The sequence below is a fragment of the Notolepis coatsorum genome, assembly GCF_963971535.1.
Source record: "Notolepis coatsorum genome assembly, chromosome: 7".
Lineage (NCBI taxonomy): Eukaryota > Metazoa > Chordata > Actinopteri > Aulopiformes > Paralepididae > Notolepis > Notolepis coatsorum.
In genome coordinates this window covers 48,828,548-48,847,536 of record NC_140171.1, presented here as the reverse complement: position 1 = coordinate 48,847,536, position 18,989 = coordinate 48,828,548, and the positions used below count along the sequence as shown (strand labels likewise).

Below are 18,989 nucleotides of genomic sequence, written 5' to 3'. Positions count from 1 at the left end.
GTCTCCATATATAGGGCTCTACGCTAACCTTTTTCCCAAGGAGCACATGTGCTCCTAAATCAAATTTAAATAAATAAAATCGAAATAAAAATGTAGGAGCACACAAAGAAATTTAGGAGCACAGTGAAAGATTTTCAAGTAACACAGAGTTTATTAACAAACTATTTATTACATGCATATTATACTGTGCGTGTGCATACTAAGGGCTAAACATCTGTGCAAATAGCACATACCACTAAAATCACAAATTGGCCCATGCCTACTGCAAAGGATGCAAATAGCACATACCACCAAAATCACAAATTGGCCCATGCCTACTGCAAAGGATATCGGTTGTCAAGCTGCTTTTGTATGTTGTAGACTTGTCACGATACCAACATTTTGACTTTGATACAGATAGGAAAGGCAATGGAATATATTATTAGATGACCGAACATGGAAAATTCTTTATACAATTATTTAATTCATTATAATTGAAACGCTATTGAATAATAGTTAATTAATAGTTAATACAATTATTCTGTTACAGCTACAACTGAGCTATAATTTATACGTATAGTTACTGTCCATCAATGTCTTCCTTTTGAATGAAATAGGTTCAGGAGAGAGAGATGTAGAGAGGGAGAGAGAGTGAGACACACACACACAGATAGACACAGATATTCTCAGCCCCCCTTTCCTCTGAGCGTTCCCAGTGATGGTTTACTATGTGCGTGTGTGTGTGTATGTGCGTGTGCAAACGGGAACGGGACACATATGTGCAATAGCACACACCACCAAAGTCACTGGCTGGCCCACAGTATGTGCGTGTGCTAACTTCGCTAACGTTATCCGCCTCAGTAACATTAGCTGCCTCGCCGGATTCCTCTTTCTCCTCGTCTGTCTTTTGCTCAAAATAAAAATGAATGGGCTTCATGGCTGGCTGAATTTTTTGCGTTGTCTGATTCTGAATGTATAACTTGCCTATGCCGGTACCGTGACTTTATTTTCCAGCGCGTACTGTGTTCTCATTTCCTTTCACTCACATGAAACCAGCCGCCTCACCGCAGGAAACTACTGTGATTGGACGTTTATGCGCCTTGTGGAATGTGGGAATTGTAGTTTCTGAACTATTAACACTTTCGGGGCCATTTGGATCCGTATAAAATCACTGTAGATGGCCAGCATATCATAATAGACTTGCACAGTCCGTGGGGCTGTTTGTAGAGCTAAATCTATACTTTATAGTATTGCTATCTGTCCATTTTCATTGTCAATTGAGACCATAAACCGTCCCTTCAAAATGGCTTAAGGCGAGACACCCCAGGTGAATAGGCAAATATACTTTTTTTTGTTGATTTTGAGATTTTGTTATATTTTGCTTCCTAAACATGTCTTCTATGAAACTAGTGACAATAAAACGTCAATAACACACATTTAGTTGTTTATTTTACTTAATTTTGCCTTATTGCATCCATAAATGTGCACATATTTAATGGGGAAGTGCCTCATTTGCATATATAAAAAATTAAGAAAACTTGCAATATATTTTTTCTTAGTTTATATGTACATAACAAAATGGGAAAGTTTCATAGTGATATCTATTCAAATATGTTTTTGCCTATTAGGGGGTACTACACTGTACTACACTGTTACTACACTGTGTGTAGCCTGTGCGTAGTTCTGTTCAGTTCAATAACATCATTATTATTAGGGATGCTCGATATTGTCTTTTTTACCTATACCGATATTGTCCAACTCTTAATTTCCGATACCGATATCAACCGATACCGATATATGCAGGGTTTCCCCCCCCCCAATATTTTTTTTATAATTTCAGGTAATTAACATTACATATCTCTTGTTGTGGAATTAACACAACATTATGCATACTTTTGACAATAAATTAAGAAATGTAAAAAAAATTATAAAAGATTTGAAAACCGATACCGATATTTTCCGATATCACATTTTAATGCCGATGTAGGCCGATAATATCGGACATCCCTAATTATTATTATTATTCAGTTATCAGGCATGTGTTTAGGTTGTCTTATTACTAATGATTTGATTAGGTATTGTGTTTGTAACTAGCTGTTTCAAAGAAACATTTATGGAATTTTTTCCATACACATCTTTAAAGGTCGTTTTCTCAATGTGTTTTTCCTTATACTCTGAGCCAGAAATCTCCACTTCAGTAGTACTCGCATACACCAAACCTTCCAGTTCTATTCATATATATTAGGGGTGTAACGGTACGCGGATACGTACTGTACCGCGTCAATGTGGTCCTCCGGTACAGTACGGGCTGTGCACCGTACGATTGCAACGGTATGGTCAACCTTTTTTTGCGGAACTTAAATCCCCCCGGCCCCCGTAATTTATCAACAACGCTGCGGTCTGCTGTGAGCATTATAAAACAAACGTGTGTGTAACCGACCGTGAATTAAAGTGTCAATGCTGTTTGTCATTTTAACAGCAGATACTTTCTTAAATGCCATCCTCCCGACAGAGCGGTGTTGATGGGGAGCTCAGATGGGTTCGCTTGCTGGTGTTATTAGCATTAGCTGAAGAGCTAACCGAAAAGCTAGTTTTAGCTTTAACATTACCTTGGCTAAAGTTGGGGCTATTCATAATCCAGCAATAATGGCTGCAGACCTGCAAGCAAAGTACAGCAAGTTGGCACAGGAGTATTCCAAGGTAAATCACTTTTTCACCAGTAACGTTATATTGTCTTGTTTCCATCTAACGTTAGCTCATGCTAGCTAACCTAGCTCACGTTAGAGTCATCACTGATCGACCTCTCGCACACAATTAATGACATGTTGCGGACAGCCATATCGGTGACAATGTTTAGCTTTTAGTGCCAAATGATAAGAGTCTGAGGCGGAGTCTCAAAAGAGAATGTTGAATATTTATTGTGTGAAAATCACAACAGATCCTCTGCTACTTCACCGGAGCCAGCATTGTAGACTGAGTAGGGTATATCTGCAGAGCCACTGGGTAGCGAGTGCAAAGTGACTGAGTGGATCATTGGAGTAGGGTATATCTGCAGTGCTGCAGCCCCATAATACAGTATCATTAATCAATCACCTGTTGTTGAATAAATACCATTACTTTCTAGTTATTACTAAAAAAAACAGTATATATAAAACAGTAGCTGTATATATATATATATATATATATATATATTAAAAAAAATGCAAAATTTTTTTTTATGTATGCACTGGTATCCCACTGTACCGAAAAAATACCGAACCGTGACTTCAAAACCGAGGTACGTACCGAACCGTGGATTTTGTGTACCGCTACCGTTACACCCCTAATATATATGTTATGAAGGTATTTACAGAAGGGTTTGTTTATATCGCATTCATACCCTGATTTATATCACATTTTATTCCTAAAAACATGGCGAAATATGGAATTTTACCATACAAATGGACTGTTGACAGTATTTTCTGATTTATGGAGTGATAAAAAGAGATATCCAAAATCCCCTCTGTAATAACCTTTGGCTCTAATATGTCAACAAAATGAAACTATAATTTTGAAAACTGCTTTATCCAATGTTCAGATTTCTGTCCTGGAATTATATGCAAATTAGTGCATATTTAAGTAGATCATGCCTCATTTGCATATTTAAACATACAATTTCAGAAAACTTTTAATACAAAAAAGTCTTAATATAAGTAATCAACTGGGGAAGTTTCATTGTGATATCTATTAGTTAAATTTCTACCCTATTCACCTGGGGTGTCTCACCTTAAAGAAATAATTTTTTCATCAATACGTTCTCATTTTATAGCATCTTGAATATAAGCGTTATAAGTAGGGATGTCCGATATTATCGGCCGACCGATATTATCGGCCGATATCGGCAGTAAAATGTGATATCGGAAAATATCGGTATCGGTAAAAAAAAAAAAAAAAATTTTTTTTTTTTTACATTTATTTAACCTTTATTTACCCAGGCAAGCAAGTAAGAACCAATTCTTATTTTATTTATTGTCAAAAGTATGCATGTTGGTTTAATTCAACAACAAGAGATATGTAATGTTAATTTTTACTTTTTTAATTATCATATTTTGCACAGATAATGCTTACATTTAGAAAGCCTTTTGAATGCATCCAGTGAAATTATTAATTACCTGAAATTATTCAGTTTTTTTGGGGGGAAACCCTGCATATATCGGTATAGGTTGATATCGGTATCGGTATCGGTATCGAAATTAAGAGTTGGACAATATCGGAATATCGGTATCGGTAAAAAAGCCAATATCGAGCATCCCTAGTTATAAGGGATTTCGGCTAGGATATTTCCTGGAAGGCGAGATACAGGCCGCTAAGCTACGTTAAATCCAATGGCATTTCGGATATACAGAAGCTACAGTTAAAACTCAAACTGCATATGATCGGTATTGATGGTCCACCATGAATGCATGAAGGGGGGGGGGGGGGGCGGGGGACGTTGTTTCTGATTATTGATTACCAATAACCGTGTTAGCCTCAGTAGCCACATTCATTGACCGAGTGGATGGCTATCAAAACAATGCCTGATCAGCGTGTAATTTATGTGAAAAAGATCTTACCTTGGGCCGGTTGGATCCCCCAGAGCATTTCCCAGTTATCGATCGCCATCTAGTAGATCGATATGTCCATTGGCTGATGATAAATTCCTTTACTGCATAGTGAAATCCGCGTCCCAAAACGTAATCTGTGTAACAGGCTATAGGCATCGCTTCAGGTTCTAGAAATCGAGAAAAAACAAGACAACTTCTGCCACAGGGAACACTGCATTATCGAGATAGCGCCCCTAAGAGGATCTGGCCGGTAATGCACTTTTTCGAATTCAAAGAGTAGGGTACTTCTGCAGTGCCGCTCGTGACATCGAGTAGGTTATTACAATGGAATAAAAGCCAAAACAACCTTGCAACGGACATGTCTGTGGTCGGTCCTCGACCGTTGGATTCGAAACACGGATATATACGTGGTCGGGCGGGAATGTGTTAACAGCGGAGCGTTTGTAATCTTCACTTGCACACTGCGAGTAAATGATTTTTCCGGTTCGCACACGCATATATATATATTTTTTTTTAAACTTTATTTTTTAGCGTTTATCGCTTTCCTGGTCAAGCATGACCGACAGTTGTAGGGTGAAACGGGAGAGAGAGCAGGGGGAGACATTCGGCAAATGACGGCGAGTCCGGGAATCGAACTCGGAGTCAACCAGATCCGTGACGCAGCACGGAGTTCCGCGACACAGCGCGGTAACATGGTGTGCTACTGGAGCACCCCTCACACACATATTATTAGGGGCAAATACAAGTGAAATGCTTGCACTGTAGAGCATATATATAATTATATATATAATTAGTAAACTGTCAGGGGCTTTTCTTGCCCCTCCTTAACTGATTTTCGAGGGCATTTGGTAAATTTTCGAGGGCATTTTTCCCCAAGCCCCCCTTAATTTCGATCCCTGGATAGAAGGTAAGAACACACGTTGATCTGATATGTATTTCGACCGCGATCACAGCTATTTGTGTGTAGGTGTATCTGCTTATTACCGTTGACTGCGGTGGGGGCGAGGGCCCCGCTACGACAGTAATTTCATGTATGCACGACGAGATATAATAATGATAATCTAGCGTTGATTTCAGGATGGTTAGATAATCAGCCGAAAAATTACAACGTGATGACTGGATTACAGTAAAATGCCTTTTTCTCATCTTTTTCCTGGAATTACTCAAAAGCACCCAAACCATACTCTATTCAAAACGGTATAAAACGGAAATGTACGGATGAAAAAACAATCTGTTTTGGGCATGTTGACTGGAAGCAACTCACTGAGGGTCGACAGCGTTATTAGACCCATAGATATAATATAAGATATATTTTAAGCACTCGCAAATGTCACAGTCTAAAACTATATCCATTGACTAAAGACCTGGCGATGAAGGGGGATCAGCGCCCCCTGCTGCTGGCGGTCAATGTGTTAATGTAGACTTTTTTTTATTTGTATGTCAGCTCTTTGACTGTCAGAGTGGAGTGGACTCAACATTGATGACTCGGACTAGGGTAATGGGGACTCGACTCGGACTCGACTCAGGCTCTTCTTTGGTGACTTGAACTTGGACTCGGACTCGAACACTGGGGTCTCGAGACTCAACTCCGACTACAACACTGCCACATTCAGTTTGGCAGGGAAAGCAGCACGCACACACACACATACACACTCAAATCACTTCACACTCATACACGGACGCATGCACACATTCACACACACACACACACACACACACACACACACACACACACACACACACACAAACTGACTCACTCGTGACATTCATACATGGACGCACACACAAACACACACACACACACACACACACACACACACACACACACACACACACACACACACATATACACACAGAATGGACTAGCAAGGTGATATTCTATTCAATTATATTCTATACATTACATAAGGAGTGACGCAGCCTTCAGAACTGTAGGACCACTTGTCCTTGGGCCATGTAAAGATAACTTTCCTCATCACATGGTTTAAAGTGCACTCATTTATGACCTCTGCATGCCTGTATTTAGCACAAGGGGAAATCAGAAAGGCATCGTTTGAGAAATAAAAGGAACGTACAGGGAGAGTTTAGTTAAAACAGTATAGGGAGCAACATTTCAACAACTTACTGATGCACACCTACACACTCACGACACCAACACACATCCACACACCTACACACTCACCCACACCATCCACACACCAACACACACACTCACCATCCACACACCTACACACACACTCACACCATCCACACACCTACACACTCACACCATCCACACACCTACACACTCACACCATCCCCACACCTACACACACACTCACAGCATCCACACACCTACACACTCACACCATCCACACACTCACCAACATTGACCAACACACACTCGCACCATCGACACACCTACACACTCGCACCATCGACACACCTACACACTCACCCACACCATCCACACACCTACACACACACTCACACCATCCACTAGGGGTGGGACGATACATCGATCCAGATCGATATATCGATCTATTATCAATAGGGGTGGGACGATACATCGATCCAGATCGATATATCGATCTATTATCAATTATCAAATAGGATCGATGCAACGTAAAAAGATCGATCATATTGCGATACTCTTATTTTGAAAATCCCCTCGTGAGCATATCCGCCCGGCTGCAACAACAGTAGCTCAGCGCAGCTCAGCGTGTGTAGACGTTACAGCATTGCTTCAGAGTCCGCCTATTTTGCCCGAAACAAGTGCCTGTTGTTTTTTTTTCCCCACAAGGGGTCAAATGCATCTAACATGCTTTCCATCCTCACCATTCCTTTATGCCCCTTTTAATTTAAATACCGAAATTAACGTTAGCGTGAGCTAACGATAGGTTATGACTATAACCAAGTTGTGTTAATTAGGGGTGACGCTTGGCATCACTCATGCACTCCCTCGCGTACGTGCACGCGCACTGAATAAATTCCACAAATGTACCTTTAATACCAGTATTAGTCTGACCACACCCCTCATCAGCTTACCTTCATAAGCAGGTGTGTGGTCACCTGTTCTCCTCCTACCCAAGCTTTCACCACAAGGTGAGGTCAAGGGCTGCAGCGGCGTCGGATGCCAAGCGTCACCCCTAATTAACAGAACTTCGTTCTGTATCATTAGGGGATCCGCTTGGCATCACTCATGCACACAGGGAGGCCAAGCGGAGCCACTGGCCGACAAATACACCCCGCTGAAGGCCCCCCACAACCAACAGAACAGGGAGGGCCGAGCCCCCCCGACCCCCCCTAATGGAGGGCACCCCCCCTATTAGAGGTTTCCCGGGAGGGCGACGGACCTGACCGTGCGAAGAGGCACTCAAGCAACTCAACGCACAGGGTGAGCAGACCGTGGCTTGACCCCACGACTACACACACGCACAACCCGCATGCCACCCGGGAACGAACGGAGGGAAACAACCTCGTTACTGCCCCCAGAATCACGGGGTCAAGGGCAAACCCAACCCCGTGGCAAGGCCGTAGCAGCGGAGCGCGAAGGAAGACCCAGACCCACCAAAGGGACTGGACCCCCTGGAACGGGGGCCCGGAGAAGTCCATGATGCCAGCATCAAGACCCCACCAGGTGGGCACGTAGTGCCCCGCCCCCCACATCGCCAGCGTATTCGGACAAAGGCCCCTCAGCCGAGCGGGCCCTGTCCTCCCCGATAGTACACTGCCTGGCACACTGACCCTGCAACAGGCAGTCAGCATGGCCGTAAGCACACAAAAAAGGTTAACCAACGGAAGCAGGCAGCGCACCGAGGAAAACCAGGCAACAGGCGGTTAACCCTAGCCTGGAGACTGCGGACGAGACAGGCGCCAGAAAGGACAGCTGAACACAGCCGCCCCGGCGGAAGGGGCGTATGCTGGCGTAGTTGCATGACCAAGGCTCCATCTAAAAAAAACCCACCCAGAGGGGTCGAGGCAGAGAAGGCTGACACGATTGGCAGACGTCATGAACGTGCAGGGGCACCCTCAAACCGGTTAACCCGGGAGTTGACACTGCAGCAATACACCAGAGAACCAACCACCCAGGTGTCACCCCATGCGGTGGTTGGTCCCATAACCCCACAGGAAAAAAAACCAAAACACACCTGCGCTGTCGCAGCCCGTGTTCCAGTTTCCAACAGGGTTATCCCGGGCCTACAGGTCAAACGAAACATTACTTCGGACCGGGCCGGTGATACGGGGAGCACAGGGTCCCCCGAGGAGGTCAAGACCACCCCAACAGGCCCCTCTTCGCCATGCTTAAGAGAAGAGCGTAAGAATGGAAAACCAGCCCCAGCACCCCGTACTTGGTATTCCCAGGAGGTCACCCAACCAAGTACTAACCAAGACCAACCTGCATGGCGGCCGAGATCCGACGAGATCGGACGCGTACAGGCTGGCACGGCCGTAAGCCATTACGACAGAGTAGAATACAATGTACCCAACAAGGGTTCCATAGCGCTCAACCCTGTGACACCCGGACCGACCTAGCATTTTTCCCCCTGAAAAAACCCAAGTCCCTCAGGGTATCAGAACAGCAGATCTGCATCCCCGGCGGACAACGGGTCCAACTGATCCGGACCAGCGCGACCAGAACCAGTCCCGTGCCCTAACCACGCCGACATGCCAACTCCAGGAGAAGGGGCAGATATGCGTGTTGATCTTAAACAAAAGAAGGCGCCACTCAGACGTTCCGGTGCGAACCGCGCCCGGCAGCCCACCCCCAGGGCGTGAGACCCTTCCACATATGTTCAGATCCATTCCGTTATCATCCCCTGATATGAACGAGAACCCGTCGACAACCACACGGCGTCGGAAGAGGAAAAACCCCCATCCCGATTGCTTTATAAAAACGCTGTTTTAACCCCAAGCAATCAAGGCGCGCCAGTCAGTTACCTAATGTCCAACAGAACATCCTGAGTTAGCACTATGTGTGCGTTGGGCATATCCACATCAATAATAGGCTATTTAGACCATCTTATTGAATCCCCAAGACGCCCAGGGGAACGACAAGAGGGCGGGATGCAACCAACTCCATGAATGAATGAATGAAAACTTTAACCAACAGATTGCAGAAAGGGTACAACATAGTACGGCTCAAAACACACAATCGGTAAGGGGAGGCAGACCTGAGAAAGACATTAGTCTTGTTTCCATCAGGGGCCCCCATTTCCAATTCATCTAGACACATCCAACTCTTTATAATAATAAAGAAGAAGCATCACCCGTATGAACCCAACTGCACAGCTGGGAGTAAAAAACCCGTTTTCACATGATTTTACATCCAGTCACTCTTCTTTAATCAGAGAGTAAAGACTAGACCCTCCCAGAAAACCTTCCCACACGAGTGGTAGTCATGAGAAAGGCATGCAAACTGTGAGTCACGTGACCAACTGACTCAAGTTTACACATAAATCGAGCGCAGCAGACCCGTGAGCCCTACGCTCTAACTCGACACCTTAAGACACCGTAACTCATGGAAGGCGTCGCCATAGCAACACCGCTATGACGGGGGGAAATTCTGCCGGCTCCTCTCTGTAATAGGAGTTGGCAGGATAACCCCCCCCCCCCCCCCTGCCAAGACGTCTCACCGGCTCGGCCCTGACTGGCTCAGCAGAAGAGATAAAAATCCCTTAAACCAATCAAGTGGGAAGGAGGGGTTTATTCGACACCCCCTCACAAAAAACCCTTCATTCCCTACACACAGAAACAACCGTAGCCATTTTGAAAACCTCCGGTAGAATGCTAATGTATAGCATAAGCTAATACAATGCCCGCTACCCACAAAATGTGAACAGGATTTACAACAAAAACAAGTCGCATGTGTGTGAATCCTACACCCGTTGACTATGTCGTACATAGCAAAAAACGCTGACCGAGAGTAACGACTAGGCCGTGGAACGTGTGTGTACGAGTATTACTGCAACTAACAACACAGCATTGTGAGACACATATACTTCGTTCAAGCAATGGAATAACACCAGTTTCTACCTGCATGTGGAGCGTCAAGCTAATAGAACCTATTACTGAGTGTATGTTGCAGACCTTGCTTAATCTCGTATCACAACACGACTCATCTCACAACGTAAAAGTGCAGATTCATATTTACACAACCCCACCATATGATTTGTTGAAGAAACACAGTTTGTTCGGCCAAAACATAGTCCCCCTTATGTCGGGGAACTTCTTTATTATCATAAGTTGTTTTAAGGCACAAAATCATAGAGGGGCCGGGGAGGGTGTAAAGGAGAGGGGACACAGAGGGGAAAAGTCACTCTCAGCGGCATCTGCCACCTCGCGCCGCTCGAGTCTTGCCACCCCGAGGAGCCCCGGAGGGACGGTAGGTTACTGTCTGCTGGTCACGACGTTCCCTACCGTCTCCTCCGGTCGTGGATGGGCCGGCGGTAGCAGAAGCGCCGTCTCTTCTCCTGGTCTTCTTGGAGGGGCCAGCAGCGGCGGCGGAGGCAGTGGTAGGGGCGACGGAGACAGCTCGACGTCGCGGAAGCCTTCTGACTCCACCGGCAAGGACGGGAGGCGGAAAATGGGGTTGGAGGATGGATCTCTCCTCTGCCATCTCTCTGCATGTTGAGGTCATCAACCGCAGGGCCTTCCCGAACAGACCAGCGTCCGAGAGGGGGCGGCCGTCAGAAGAGGGGCTCTCTTCCGTTCCGGCACACGGGCCTGCTCCAGCCAAAGATGACGCTGGCCCAGGGTAGCCAGGGCGCGCACTTTTCCCCATGGCTATGGCCAGCACCTGGGAAAGGTGCAGGACAGCTCCTGCCGCCTGGGTGATCTGATCGCATTTTACCTCGTTCAGATCCGTGCCGCCCGTCATAATCCCTGATACAAATCTAGCCAGGTGGGCGATGTTAGACGCCGCAGCCAGCGATTGTGTACCAGCGATGAATGACTGGTCACCCCAATATGCCAATCGCCTAGCCGATTTACCCTGGAGGACCGGCTTGCATAAGGGTTCCCACACCATATCCGGACAGAGGAGAGCGGCCATCGGACTGTCAAGCCGAGGCACGCCCTCCCCCATACCTTTGACTAACCCCGACACCCGCGTAACTGGTACGTAGGCGGGGGTTAGTCCCATGATGTTGGCAACCGCCTGACCCTGACGAACATAGGCCCCCATTGATGGGAAAAATGGGTAGACAACATCCACCCCTCTCACTGGGCGACGCTGCCAGCGATGACCTATGAGATCATCAGGGACAGGTGCAGGCAATGGCAGCGGCAGCGGCACGCCGTTTGCGGCGGCGGCTACCGCCATGAGCTCGGGAAACAAAGCCCGCAGTTCCCCCTGCGGACCTTCCTCCACCGAACCCGCATCCCTCACATGCAGCAGGCTGCAACTGGTCAAGGAGCCACAGTCTGATGTGGCCGATAGTAGGGCATCCTGCTGATGAGGCCAAGGTGGTTCCTCGACATCCTCGAACAGGGAGTCCCATGGAGCCATTTCTCCCCCCTCCGGTGTTTCTTGGATAAGAGGGATACTCTCCTCCACGGGACCATCATACAAGAATCCGTCCGCCTCTTCCATGAAGTCCTCAGTTTCCATCGGAAATCCAGAGCCGGACGCATCCTCACTGGTCTCCAGCAGTTCCCCAAACCCAGGCCGTTCGCGCCTGCATGCTACCATCTTGCGACGTGAACGGGCAGACACGAAAAGTTTGCGTCGCAAATCCTCCGGCTCCAAAACAACCGACCGTTCACCAACGGACGATTCCCTGGAACCAGAGGAACCAGAGTCGAGATCAGGCCATCGCCGGAGCGACGGCACCGACTCCTCGGCTCTTCGGAGAGGCAAACTATCCATCGGCTGTCTCCTGGGCTGGGTCGGCAACCACGAAAGTGGCAACAGCCCAGCACCAGAACGCACGACGGAGGCGGGAATGGAGAACCGCTGGTGAAGAGTAGGTCTAGCGGGTCTACTCTCCGCAGAATACATTATGACCCAAACTTTTTCTTTACAACAGATATGAGAGAAGAAAAAATTAAGCACAATGTAGACTTGTCACAACTCTTTTCAACTAATCAACACGTCAAGTGGGGTACTACCGAGGCACTTCCTTGTGGTGAAAGCGAGAAGGAGAGCAGGTGACCACACACCTGCTTATGAAGGTAAGCTGATGAGGGGTGTGGTCAGACTAATACTGGTATTAAAGGTACATTTGTGGAATTTATTCAGTGCGCGTGCACGTACGCGAGGGAGTGCATGAGTGATGCCAAGCGGATCCCCTAATGATACAGAACTAAGCTAAGCTGATGGAGCGATAGAGAGAAACTAGGGACTGGGAAGGAGGGGGGGTTACTGCATTCTCGAGATAGCCCCACTAACTGGATCTGGCCGGTACTGCACCTTCTGACTCCCAATATGCCTTTTCCAGCCAAAATACAGCGCTGTGATAGGATATTAATATCGGAGAAAAAAAAGAAAAACGAACCAAAAACAGTGAACAGGAGGTCTATTTGTATTAAAAACAATAGATTGTTTTTCATTTAAATGTCTGGAAGAGATCAAAAATTTAAATGTCAAATGATATTTCCATTGCCTTTTTTTTTATTTAAATGTTACTGATTGTGTTAAATGGGCATATAATATCATCTCATATCGATCGCAGGCACCTGAATCGAATCGTATCGTATCGTGGCAGACTTTGTGATATCGGAAAATATCGTATCGTTGTCCAAAGAATCGATATCGTATCGTATCGTGATGAACCTGGTGATTCCCACCCCTAATTATCAATAATCAAATAAGATCGATGCAACATAAAAAGATCGATTCATATTGTGATACTCTTATTTTGAAAATCCGGCGAGTCGTATCTGCCCAGTAGTGTGAAACGCCGTGTAGCTCTGTACAGCAGAACAGGGCTACAGAGCGCCTATTTTGTGACCCGATATAAGTATGTGCAGTTTTTTCCCCGCAACGGGTCAAATGCATCTAACATGCTTTGCATCGTCGCCATTCCTTTATGCCCACGTCGCGTGGGCAGACCTAAATTAACGTTACGTTAGCTGCTTAAGCTAACTAAGCTAAGCACCTAACCGTGAGAGAACAGGAGAGGGGACTGGGGAAGGAGGGGGGGGGGGCATTCTACCTTTCTGTGTGTGGGGACTGGGGGAGGGGCATTCTGTGTGTGCGTTTGAAAAGACCAGATGAAGTCAGGAGTATTATTATATTGATATTATTTACTGAGGATGGACAGATAATGTTGATATTTAAACATTAATACATAATAAATGTATTCATGATCATCATGCAACATAAAACAATTGTAGGAACAGTTTGGGAGAGGGAGGGGTTTTAGGTTGCGTGTTGTGAGTTCCAAAACATTTTACTTAAAGTTTAAAGCTCAATATATAAAAACGTGGCACTTTACAGTGAACAGGAGGTATATTTGTATTAAAAACAATAGATTGTTTTTCATTTAAATGTCTGGAAGAGCTCAAAAATAAAAACGTCAATTGATATTTCCGTAGCCTTTTTTTAGATCTAAATGTGACTGATTGTGTTAAATGGGCACATAATATCGTCTCGTATCGATCGCAGGCACCTGAATCTAATCTAATCGTATCGTATCGTGGCAGACTTTGTGATATCGGCAAATATCGTATCGTTGTCCAAAGAATCGATATCGTATCGTATCGTGATGAAACTGGTGATTCCCACCCTGACTATCCACACACCTACACACTGACACCATCCACACACCTACACACTCACACCATCCACACACCTACACACACACTCACACCATCCACACACCTACACACACACACCATCCACACACACACACACACTCACCAACACACACACTCACAGCATCCACACACCTACACACACACCCACACCATCCACACACCTACACACTCACACCATCCACACACCTACACACTCACACCATCCACACAACTACACACTCACAGCATCCACACACCTACACACTCACCAACACACACACTCACAGCATCCACACACCTACACACACACACTGACAGCATCCCCTCACCTACACACTCACACCATCCACACACCTACACACTCACCTACACACACACTCACACCATCCACACACCTACACACACACTCACAGCATCCCCACACCATCCACACACCTACACACTCACCTACACACACACTCACACCATCCACACACCTACACACAGCAGCATCCACACACCAACACACAACAGCAGGGCTGCTTCGGCTGGAACAGTGAGTACCATGACATGTGCCACACTCCTACGCAGAGCTGTCTCTGTGCCTTTACATCAGTCTCTGCCCGAGAGAGCAACGATTTGTACCAAATTAGGTTGAAAGACAACGCAGCTACTATAACTTTGAATTGCATACAGAATATCACAAATAACCAAACATTAAGCTTGCCTGAACATTTATGAGTTATGCAGTGTTGTAGTTATCAGAAAAGTAAACAGATTATTTATGTATACTAGATATATACTGTATGTCTTTTCTGCGTAAGGAAACCATACATTTATGACTGCGTTCATCGTCGTTTCCATGGACACAGTTAATAAACAATGCTGCGCATTTTGTATGAAAGTATTCTGTACTTCTGTATGACAACTATTAAAGAACTTGAACTTGCGCAGACGCTGTGAAATAAAATTATTAAACTTATTTCAACAAATCTCTGGTTCTTATTTATAAAAGAGACAAAAGAAATATGGGGGGAACAATAATATAATATTATCTATTCAATATGTTATGGGAAAATAATACAAGTATAAGTAGCACCGGTTAGTTTACTTCCTCTTTGGGCCGAGATGTTTTACAGTGGAATGTCATCCAACTCTCTGCATAGAAGAACGGACATATACATCGGGCATCGTGTCATCATCACCACTCTGTGGTCGCCACGGCTCTTTATGGGATAAAACAACTTGTGGGGAGTAAACAGGGGGTATGGCGGCATATATAATTTGAGGACAAAACAAACGGATGTATATCATGCTGAAGACCATCAAGTCCCAGAAATAACAATTACCTCTTTTGTGTTAGGTCACCTGGAAATTCACAATACTAAAGTAACACAAACATTTTCACATGTATAAATGTATATTTTTCGCACCCTCTATCCCTAATTGGTATAACGCAATAGCGATTCTACCTATATACCCAGTTCATGAATGCTTTTACATTTGCTGTCCTTGGCTGTTCTAAACAGTGGTGTCCGGTAGGAAATCATCCAGCACACAGGAAGTTTTACGTCACCAGCAGCAACAGCAGTTTATTCGTTAGTTGCCATGAATTTTCAAGATGGAAAGCAAGTCAATACAGTGAAAAACGCAACAGCAATGAGCGCATATCACCAATAGATGTTGCCAAAGCACAAAAAGATATTAGGATCTCACAGATCACCACTATCAGTGTCCAGGTAGGGAAATCACCTACTGCTGAATGGGGGAAGACCATAGGGTAGGGACCATAGTAGTGCTGCCAGAGACCTTTCAAAGGGAGACAAAAGTCCTTGTAATGTGTCACATGACCTACATAAAAGGGTTACTGGGTTAAGGGTTAATACATTGGCTGGGTTACTGCCCCCCCCCCCTCTATGTATGTACATTTAGTTTGGTTTGGTAAACATTGCACGTAGTCAGTCTACTACTGTATGTGTGTAGGGGCAGGTACAATAAGAATTTTCTTCTTCCTGTTCCTTTCGGCCATGGAATTTAGTGCAGCATATTAAGTGAACTATATGTACTGTTGGACTGTAACAATTCCATGTACAATTAAATGAAGGGGGGGGGGGGGGAGTAGAGGGTGCTCAGCTCTACAGGACATTTACTCTACCAGGGCCACCAGGAGAGCACATAACATAATTAAGGACAGTACACACCCCCAACACAGACTCTTCAAAGGCAATATAGGAGTCTGAACTACGAGACTGACGGAATGCCAGAACCTCCACCTTCAGACGTTGATATCAGGAGCTATCGGTAGCTAGCCAGCTAGATAACATTAGACAATGCCTCATGTATTAGACTAAAGTGAATAGTTGACTGGGCCATTTTGTTTAATGCTTCAGTTATGTTGAAAGAGGAGCTCTGAGCTGCTCATGCACTCGACTCTTGCCGTAAGGGTTTGTTGACATGGGTCTGTGAGGGGGAGGAGGAGGGGCAAGGCGTGCACAGCAGCTGTGTGCCTGTGAGAGAAGAGCGAGTGAGAGTTAAAGGTGGTGGACTGTAACCTGTAAAATCCATAGATTTAGGAGGTCCCCTAGTGGCCGTTAGCTGTAAAAATCCATAGATTAGCCGCACCGCTATATAAGCCGCAGGGTCGGAAAAATTTTTACCTTATTTTCTAGCACTCGCTTGTATTTAAATATGTTTAAGTTAAGTATTGTGTGATTTTGTGTGAAGGGCGGACTAGCAAAGTAAGATTTTCATTGTATGGCAAACTGTCTGTTTAACTGTGCATATGACGATAAACAATCTTGAATCTTGAATGTGGTACATTTCCCAGTTCATTATGCGCTTTAGGGAATGATGGCAATAGTAAATCCTGGGAACGCAAACAGTAACAGTACGTTTCCTGAATGATGTAGTTGCATAGGAAGGATGGAAACAAAGCAAGAACCGCCTTAGAAATTGAAAATATACCGTCTTGAAAGTGATCAGTGAACATTTTTACTCTAAATTGAAGTTTTTCTGACCCGTAGAACCAGCGGGGAAACCAGTTTGTTTGAGACTTGTCAACCGATCTCACACTTGTATGGCGCCTGCGTGAAAGTCAAACCCTCTCTTAGGAGACAGGAACGGATTTATTTCCATCCCATTGGCAAAGCTTTTATCTTTGGCTGCTGCTGCCTCTGGATCTTCCTATTTATCTTTATACAGTGTATAGAGTTGCTGTAAAACCTCCCTGCAGCTGGTTTCACTGGGAGTCTGTTGTGGAGTTAAAATGAAGCTTAATCATTCTCCTACTGACTCACGGCTCTCTGATGCCTCCCAGCTCCCGCACCCCCGACACTGTTATTCTCCTCTCTCCTCCCTCCAGCTGGTTCCTGGCCCAACCCCCTCCTCGTCTTGTCCTTTATGTGTGTCTCCCTCCCCGTTGAGTCCATCTCTCCTCCTTCGTGTCCTGTCCTTTTTTTTAATTATTATTATTAGCGTACAGGGAACGGAGGGCATTTGCAAACGAGCTGGGGTTCAAATCCATCCTTTGTTTTCTTTGCATATTAAAGTATTCGACAGCCCATGTGTTGCTGTTTTGTCTGAATGAGAATTCAAACCACCAAAATTGTCTTTCAGAATATTTAACAATTGTATCACATCCTTACATTAGACCTTGAGAATGGGTTAAAATAGTAGAAAAAAATCCCCCATAAAGCCTATTGATTGTTTTGCTTAGAAAGTCTTACAATACCCCATTATGCCACACAATACTCACTCTACTGTTCAACATGACCACCTAAGCCTCTCAAAAAGCCTGTTAAAAATCCTTGGTCACATGCCATGAAACATGAACTGGTTGAGCAATGGGGATACCGCCTTACAATATACTGGCTCAAGTAGTACAAGAGGCTTCTAATGTCGTTAGTTCTTCCCATCTTAAAAGTGCAGTGACGTAATATTGTTAAAGGTCCAGACTGTGTACTCAGTCTCTTCTGTTAGATTTCATTGACTTTTAGTTACTGTTACCTATCCTGTCGTCCTTCAGGATAGACTCTACGTTGTGTTGTCGGATGTTGTAAGTAAAGTCACTCAAATTAAATCTCCCCTTGCTATAAAATATGACACACACAGGCTCTCTGTAGTCTTTTCTAACAAACACAGGTTTATTAGCATAAACAGTAAACATTTTACAAATAGGTTGCTCCCAGGTTCTCTCTGTGTGAGCTGAATACAGAAGAAAGCACTTTAAGCACTCTGAACTGCAATTTCTGTATGAAAAGTGCTATACAAATAAAGTGTACTATTATTATTATTAAGAAGGAGACAGAAGAAGCCCCCTCTCCTCCAAGGTGAAATACCAAAGAGACACAACCCCCCAGACTCCCTCTCTCTGGCATAATATGTCCATTTGTTATCACCTCTCCTTACTTATCTCCCTTCCCGGCACCTTAAAGTTCAACACAACCTCAGGCCTCCTAGATTTGTTCCCCCTGCGAGAGATCTGCCATCTGGATACCGATCTAGTCTAGCTAACTAAAATGTTGACACTTAATATCAGGTCAGAAATAAGAATAGACTGTTCTTTTCTATCAACACCGTCTTGGCAAGGGAACTTAGACCTATATACGTAATTGTCTTAATGGTTTTATCTTCTAAGAAAATGCTACCCAAATCCTTCACTTCCTCTCTCTCTCTCTTTACAGATCCAAGGTGCATTATTTCTAACTAGCGTAACCACAACTAACTTTC

At 44.8% G+C, this 18,989-nt stretch overlaps 1 protein-coding gene across 1 annotated transcript in view; it reads left to right on the top strand.

Annotated features, from left to right (window-relative positions):
* Window positions 1-18,989, top strand: part of lrpap1 (low density lipoprotein receptor-related protein associated protein 1) — a 118,243-nt gene that overhangs the window by 86,771 nt on the left and 12,483 nt on the right. The gene's annotated exons all lie outside the window — the stretch shown is intronic.